General features: G+C 36.3%; 1 pseudogene; it reads left to right on the top strand.

Annotated features, from left to right (window-relative positions):
• Window positions 1–2,211: 2,211 nt before the first annotated feature.
• LOC120125158 lies at window positions 2,212–3,290 on the top strand (annotated as a pseudogene).
• The last annotated feature ends 2,565 nt before the right edge of the window (window positions 3,291–5,855 follow it).

Below are 5,855 nucleotides of genomic sequence, written 5' to 3'. Positions count from 1 at the left end.
ACCTCCTTCGCTTTTTGTATTTTTAACGTCTGCTAGATCAACTAAGATAATAGTTTTTCTTTTACTAACCAGTTTAAATATTGGTATTTTATGTTTAGCTTCAACACAAATTTCACATTTACTAGTGTTATAGTTATCTAGAGTAGGTGATAATTTCATTTTCTCAAGTATTTTAAGAGAGTTCATCTTCTCATGTCCTAATCTAGCATGCCATAAATTAACAGATTCAACAATATTAGAAAAAGTAGAAGATTTATTATTATCATTATTCTAGGTCTCAACAACAAATACCCCCACTAAGATAACTTTTTTCCAACAAAATTACCATTTTGAGTGAGCACAAGCTTATCATATTCAAACACAAGTTTAATTCCTACCTTATTCAAGAGTCCACCACTAATAAGATTTCTCCGTAAAGCAATAACATACATAACATTATGAAAATACAAAGTTTTACCACAAGTAAGTTTGAGTAAGATCTTTCCTTTACCGATTACTTCTGAAGTGGTGAAATTTATCATGTAAACTTGTTAATTGCATCTTCAAAGTCAGTGAACATTTCTCTGTTGGTATAGAAATGTTTGAAAGTTCAAATGTCCACCACTCGACATGGTTTTCCACTAAGTTAACTTCATAAATCACGACAAAAATCTACATCATCTGGATCCTCCTCCAAATTTGCTAGTGGTTTTTTTTCATTTTGGTTTTGGTTCCTGTGGTGATCAGAGTGATGGAATCACTGATAGACTTTATGTCCTGGCTTGCTACATATGTAACAACTCACCAATTTGTTGGGTTTCTGGTTCACTCCTAGTTTCTTGAAGTTAGTTGACTTCTTAGGACGAGAGTTGTCATTCTTCTTCGGATTAACAGAGTTAATAAACCTATTATTTTTTTGACCAAAAGACTCCACTAGATTAGCCTTAAAAGAAAATTACTTTTTAGAAACATGATCCTTATCTTTGAGGCGGTTTGCCTCTTATATCTTCATTTAACAAATTAGCTCCTCAAAGTAATGTTTCGCTTCTTATGCTTTAGGAGGTTTCGATAGTCAAACCAAGATTTGGGCAACTTCTCGATCAGTGCATTGACATGAAGGATTTCACACATCTTCATTCCTTCAACAAGAATGTACGAGACTAACTTCTCATATGCGTGGAACTATTTCATAATTAGCTTGTCACCAGTCATTAGGAATTTCAACAATTCATTAACGACATATTTCTAGATTCCCGCATCATCGACACCAAATTTCTTTTCTAAGGTCTCCCAAATTGATTTGGCATATTTGTCTTTGATGAAAAATCAAAAATATTATTGGAAATGTAACTGAGCATATGGCCTCTAACCAATTTGTTGTCTTTTCAAAATTTGGCTAGAGCGACAATGCCTTCTTTGGGTATGTTAGAAATGTCAGCTATATCAGGGAAGGAATTGTAGCTCCGACAATGATAGGTGGGTTAAACAACACGTAGTCAACTTCTAGTTGTTCAAAGAAGATAACTTCTCCGAGTCTAACGACAATAATTGGTTTCGTCTAGCGGCTCAAGTTTGAACAAATCAGGAATGTGCTTGTTGACAGTGAAAGACATATTAAGAAGATATAAATTCACTTCTAAATTGTATGAACTAAGTATTGTAAAACAAATAAATTGGCATTGACAAGTGCGATATAATGAAACAAATTAGAATAAATTGTTGCCCTGCCATGGTAGTCCATTGCCTTAGAAGCGAATTCGTCCCGACCAAAGTAATTGCAAAAATGGACGATCGTTCCTCAAGGTTTACACAATACTCCTTGTTTTGTACACCTAAAAGAGGAAGCTAAAGCTCAATTGATTACTCTTTTCTTAAAGGTTAAGAGATTTGAAAAATATCGATGATAGCAAAAAAAAAATCAATCGATTAGCAAAGGCTTAAAAAATAATAAAAGAAACTTGAACGTTTAAAAGAAATCTTAGAAATGGAACAAGATAGGAAGAAGATGCTGATGGAATTGAATGAAAAATGATAAAACCAAGCCTACTTTATATAGGTTCCAAATAGGGGTAATGTTGGAACTAAAAGGGAAAAAATATCTCAACTTTCACCCGCAAAAATCTCACCTAAAACTCACATTTGAATCCTAAAATACCTAACGGTTATTGACTTGGAAAAAGTAAAAACATTTGCTTCCTTGTTCCCCATTTGAATGCATTTTCTACGAATCAAATGCCCCACCACTGTCTCCGCCTTCGCCACTGCCGTCCCATGAAAATCCTCCTCCTGTTCCACTACTCACTCTTCCTTCCATTCCTCCGACCTTTGCACCATTGTACTGTGTTCACTCGACTTCATCGAAATGTCCAAATGCAAATCCACCATTGTTCTCTGTTTTATTATGTGTACGACGACGTCAACTTGATTGTCCATCTTTATAAACACTTTTTAACCCTCCCCAACTCTCTCTCCGTTCAAAACTTGACTTTCGGTTGTGCCCACACCACCTTGGGCGAACCGGTTGGTGTAGCCAGGTTCTGTTTTTGGCGTCTCTCTTTGCTGACTCAGCTTTCCTCGGTATCTTCTCAACTCAGTAGTAGATTCTACTAAAGTTTAATTTCTCATTCGTTTGATTCCGACCAGGCTAGGCGATTGAGTTGACTGATTCTTGGTCGATACGACGACAAAAAAAGTAGTTGGGTAATGAAATTTTCGAGTTTATTTACATGGATATGCTTTCAAATCTTAAATATATTTATTTTTATTCTGTGGGATAGGAGGGAATCTCCATCGGGAAAAAGGATTATTCCAGCGTCAGAGAATTTGAAGAAGGTCGAAAAAAGGGGGAACGGAGGGATGGTGGTGGATTTCGAGACAACTTTCACTATGTTACCAGCAAGTTTGTATGATTCAGTGGTGGCTGAGTTCGATCACCGAGTGGGGGCGAGTTAGGTAGAAGAGATGACCGGGTTGGATCCGTGTCATTTTTAAAACGAAGTAACCAAAGTTCCTAAGATTACATTTCATTTCGCTGGGAATAGATCGGGTGTGGTTTTACCTAGGAGGAATTACTTTGATGAATTCATCGGCAGTAGTGATGTTAGGGAAAAGAGGAATATATACCGAATGATGTTGATGAACGGGGGTGATGAGGAGGATTTGGGTGGTGATGAGGAGGATTTGAGTGGTGGGCTCGGGGCTTTGCTGTGAATTATCAGCAATAAGGTTTTGAAATGGTTTATGATTTGGAAAAGAAGGTTGGATTTGCAAGGAGAAAGTACTCTTCTTTGTGGGATAGCTTCAAAAATTAAGTAGGTAAACAGTAAAAGAAACTTAATTGTTTTTCTTTTTTTTTTGGTTGTCCTCCCGATTCTATGGTGTTGCTCTGATTAATTCAAAACGACCTACGTAGCACAATTGATTTTAGAGAAAATAACCTCAGTGACCAAAAATCCCAGATAATATACGATTTTGACCAACTTTTTTTGAATTTGCGAAAATGACCAACAAAATCGCAATGCGATCTCTAATTCGTATTGCGATCTCCAGTATCGCAAATTCGTGTTGCATTTCGCGTTGCGATAGTTGAAAATCGCGTTGCGATAGTTGAAAATCGCGTTGCGATTTTTCATTTCGCGTTGCGATAGTTAAAAAAAAAAGATTTTGTTTCTTAAGAATTTTCTCTAAAAAGATAGTGTCCGCGCGGACGTGTCGAAGACACGTATTACCACGACCACGACCACGACCACGACCACGACCCGAGACGAGACTGCGGCGGCGGCGGCGCACGAGAGTTTCCCTTGTTCTCTTTCACTCAACAAGGAAGTGCAAAATCCAAGCCTTAAATACCATTCCCAATAGTGTTTTCAATACTATGTGGGATTGAGCATTACCCCACTTTTTCTAATTTTTTACTTTTAACAATGTTTTGAAACAAGTAAAAGTAGTCCTTTAATTTGATGACTTTGCTTGCATATATAGCAACTTACATTCTTAAGAGTAATATATGTAGATATCATGTGCTTAATTTAAGTAGCATAGGTTATCATCATTTCTTCAAGTATAAGAATACAAACCCGACAGAACCTCCACCAGAACCAATCATGCAACGCTTGTGGCAATGAACGTTATTCAACTCTTCAAGCAACAATCTTCACAATAGGATTGGTAATGCTCAATCCCACATAGTATTGGAAATACTATTGGGAATGGTATTTAAGGCTTGGATTTTGCACTTCCTTGTTGAGTGAAAGAGAACAAGGGGGACTCTCGCGCGCCGCTGCCGCCGCCGTCTCGTCTCAGATCGTGGTCGTGGTCGTGGTCGTGGTCGTGGTCGTGGTAATACGTGTCTTCGACACGTCCGCGCGGATACTATCTTTTTAGAGAAAATTCTTAAGAAACAAATTTTTTTTTTTTAACTATCGCAACGAATTTGGAAAATCGCAATGACAACTGTAGACTATCGCAACAAATTTGAAAAATCACAACGACAATTGTAGACTATCGCAACGCGTGCGTTTTTCAACTATCGCAACGCGATTTTCAACTATCGCAACGCAAAATGGAAAATCGCAATGCGAAATGAAAAATCGCAACGCGAAAATGGAAAATCGCAACGCGCTTTTCAACTATCGCAACGCAAAATGGAAAATCGCAACGCGAAATGAAAAATCGCAACGCGATTTTCAACTATCGCAACGCGAATTTACGATACTGGAGATCGCAATGCGAATTAGAGATCGCATTGTGATTTTGTTGGTCATTTTCGCAAATCCAAAAAAAGTTGGTCAAAATCGTATATTATCTGGGATTTTTGGTCACTGAGGTTATTTTCTCTTGATTTTAATAGGTGAATCTCCCAATGTGAATTTTTTGCATACACAATGACTCCAACCCGAAACATTGCTTAAATGATATCAAGTTGCTTATCACATGAATCAACCTCTATTGTTTAAAACAAGTGTTTTTTCTTATGCTTTTGTTATCTACACTTCAATTCATGCTATATGGACTCTACCACTTGTGTATATTTAAAGATTTTGTTAATACCTACATATGAGATGGATAAATAAAGAAAATACTGAAGTGTAGAGTAAATCACATTTTTTTCTTCAAAGAAGAAACTGAGGTGTAAAGGTTTGTAGGCAAAATTCTTTAAATAATGTTATGAAAAACTGTGTTGAATGAATTATTTTCTGAAATAGAATATTTCTTATAGTGTTTTGGAAGACGTTTAAAATATATAATATCTTCTTTATATTATATAGAATTGGAGCACTAAGTCTAAAAAATAATAAACTAAAAAGTGTTGTATCTTTTAAGTTTCTTTTTAAAGATGTTAGATAATATATGCTTCTTTTAATCAATATGGTAATAATTACTATAGTTTGAAAAATAATTTCCTTAACATCTTAAATGAGTGTAAATATTGATACTTATCCTGCCAGCGTGGGTCCAAAAGATGGCTAACGTTTTTTAGTGGGCACATCCCTTTGCTAAACCTTGGTTGGCCACATAATTGGCTGATTTTAAAACCGAGTCAAAGTTGTTGCATGTAGGCGTGGACTCGACCCAAATTTTCGATTTCACTTAACATTTTTTTGGTGAAATAAAGGTAAAAACTAGCACTTAGTTCTCTACTTCCAAATTACAAGCAGCAGACTCCTCTTGTAGTAAAGGATTAACCTCCACCGGTGGACTGTAGAAGATCATATGAGCATCTCCTCTTCTTGTAACTATCCTTGCCATTTTATCGACTACCTTATTCGCATCCAGATTTATATGACTCAAAGTAACATTCTATTTCCGGTTTAATAATTCATAAACTTGGTCTAAAAGAGGTAAGAACGCACCTCTCTTAGCTTTTCCCTATAGCA

The sequence above is a fragment of the Hibiscus syriacus genome, unplaced genomic scaffold, assembly GCF_006381635.1.
Source record: "Hibiscus syriacus cultivar Baekdansim isolate YM2019G1 unplaced genomic scaffold, ASM638163v2 tig00001340_pilon, whole genome shotgun sequence".
Taxonomy (NCBI): Eukaryota; Viridiplantae; Streptophyta; class Magnoliopsida; order Malvales; family Malvaceae; genus Hibiscus; species Hibiscus syriacus.
The sequence above is the reverse complement of the archived record's forward strand: the minus strand, read 5'-3'. Positions and strand labels throughout refer to the sequence as shown.